Source organism: Egretta garzetta, unplaced genomic scaffold (assembly GCF_000687185.1).
Source record: "Egretta garzetta isolate BGI_Z169 unplaced genomic scaffold, ASM68718v1 scaffold698, whole genome shotgun sequence".
Taxonomy (NCBI): Eukaryota; Metazoa; Chordata; class Aves; order Pelecaniformes; family Ardeidae; genus Egretta; species Egretta garzetta.
The window spans coordinates 31,245-33,984 of NW_009260412.1; positions in this window are offsets into that span (position 1 = coordinate 31,245).

Sequence of the window (2,740 nt, forward strand, 5' to 3'; positions counted from 1 at the left end):
AGACACTATGAATGCTGCAAGGCATAGCCCATGCAATGGCAAGGGAAGGACTCGTGTCTCTGAACACCCCTGTGCACACACGGAGTGTATTCTCCTCCCTCATTTCACTCATTTCTCATAAGATTACCCACAGATCTGGTGGGCCACCTGTACACACACATGAACAGCTGCCCACACAGAGCTTCACTCCAGAGGGACCTTGAGAAACTGGAATTTCGCAACAGAAACCTCCTGAAGCTTTACAAGGAAAAGTTGCAAGTGGGTTTTGGGGGGCAGATTAAACCCAGCCTTTAGGGCAGACTGGGACCTGACCATCTCAGGAGGAGACCATCTCAGGAGGAGACCATCTGAGGAGAAGGGCCTGGGCACAAAGAGGAATGCCATAGAAGTCAGTGGTACCTACTCACCATGACTAAAGCCATCTGCATAGAGGGCTGCATTACTCAGAGCATGGCCACCCAGAGAAGGGAGTTTTCACCTAGCTCGTACATACCCTTGGTGCTGTTAATAAAAAACTATGAAAAAAGTTCATGAAAATTCATAAAAAATTAGCAATGTTGGAAAGGAAGAGGTTTTCAGCTATTGGAAAGAGTTCTTTTCTGCAAAGGTTTCAAGTTTGTCTAAAAATCTATATACGGGGCTTGCTTCAGTTATCCACACAGAGGTGGTCGCTGCTTCCAGGATGCCCTGGGGCAGCTGAAGCACCCATGTGGAAATGTGTCCCAGGAGACCTGGGAGCCCTTCTGGAGCAGGAGCTGGTGTTCAGGCAGAGTGTCTCAGGGGTGGTGGAGGGCATCAGCTGCCTCCAGCACTGCTGGGGTGGCTGAGCAGGGACCTCTCGAGCACCGCAGCTCATTGTGTCCCCCTGGATGCGGCTGTGAGGTCACTTCTGACTGGCCAGCAGTGGGTAGAGAGATATTTGGAGGTCCTGAAGCCATTAAAATGCAGCCCCCAACAAGATGAAACATCTGGGGAGGTCAGGGGTAGCTGGGACAAGGAGGGTATTAGATCAAGGGGAGGGAATGGGGCTTGGCCAAAGGAAATATTAAAGGTTTTGTACGGGAAAGACCTGTTCAGGCAATTTTGATGCCACTGTGAAAACATTCCTTTAGGCCTTTACCCTGTTTCTAACCAGCAACCTTAAGTCTGAAGCCTACCCCTAAGTGCTACCCCTCACCCTTAAAGGAATCCACCTCTGTAATCCCTCATCTCAAAACTGACTTCTAAGTCAAAGTACAAGCATATAACCCCTAACTCATACTCTTACCCTATGGATCACCCCAAGCCCTTGCCCTTACCTCGAGCATTAAAATGTTGGCCTTAACCCTAATCCTCACCCCAGCCCTAAACAAGACTGTAATGCACAATGGTAGCCCATACCCTAAACACTGACCAGGAACCCTCAGCAGAATACCAGACCTACCCTGTAACTCTTTACCTAATCGCTAACCATGAAAGGTAAGCTCTAATCCCTCAACTTTAACTGGAACTCCAAACCTTCAAAGCCTTTCTTCACCATGCTCAAATCCCCTCACATTCAACCCTTCCGAACTGTGAACTGCCTGAGGAAGATTGGGAAGAGGATGAGGTGTCCTCTCGACAATGGGAGGAAGGGACACAATTTTAGGCCCTGGTAGTCTCTGGGGACTTTGGAGACCATGGACCTCTGCTAGAAGGCCTTGTTTGGAGGGAAGGTGGAAGGTGGTCACTCAAGCAGATAAGGCAGTGTCCTGGTTTTGGTTGGGATAGAGTTACTTTTCTTCATAGGAGCTGGCATAGTGCTGTGGTTTGGATTTAGTACTAGAAGAATGTTGATAACACACTGATGTTTTTAGTTGTTGCCAAGCAGCGCTCAGACTACTCAAGGACTTTTTGAGCTTCTCCTGCTCGGCCAGGTGCATAACAAGCTGGGAGGGAGCACAGCCAGGACAGCTAACCCAAACTGACTGGAGAGCTACTCACAGAATCACAGAATCACAGAATCACAGAATCACAGAATCACAGAATCACAGAATCACAGAATCACAGAATCACAGAATCACAGAATCACAGAATCACAGAATCACAGAATCACAGAATCACAGAATGGTAAGGGTTGGAAGGGACCTCAGGAGATCATCTAGTCCAACCCCCCTGCTAAAGCAGGCTCACCTAGAGCATGCTACACAGGACTTCATCCAGGCGGGCTTTGAATATCTCCAGAGAAGGAGACTCCACAACCTCCCTGGGCAGCCTGTTCCAGTGCTCTGCCACCCTCAGAGTGAAGAAGTTCTTCCTCATATTCAACTGAAACCTCTTATGTTTCAGTTTGCACTCATTGCCCCTAGTCCTGTCGCTGGACACCACTGCAAACAGACTGCTTCCGTCCTCTTGACTTCCGCCCTTAAGATATTTGTATGCGTTGATGAGATCCCCTCTCAGTCTTCTCTTCTTCAGGCTGAACAAGCCCAACTCTCTCAGCCTTTCCTCGTAGGGGAGATGCTCCAGTCCCTTTATCATCCTAGTAGCTCTCCTCTGGACTCTTTCTAGGAGTTCCTCGTCTTTCTTGAACTGGGGAGCCCAGAACTGGACACAGTACTCCAGATGGGGTCTCACCAGGGCAGAGTAGAGGGGGAGGAGAACCTCCCTCGACCTGCTGGCCACACTCCTCTTAATACACCCCAGGATACCATTGGCCTTCTTGGCAACAAGGGCACATTGCTGGCTCATGGTCAGCTTATTGCCCACCAGGACTCCCAGG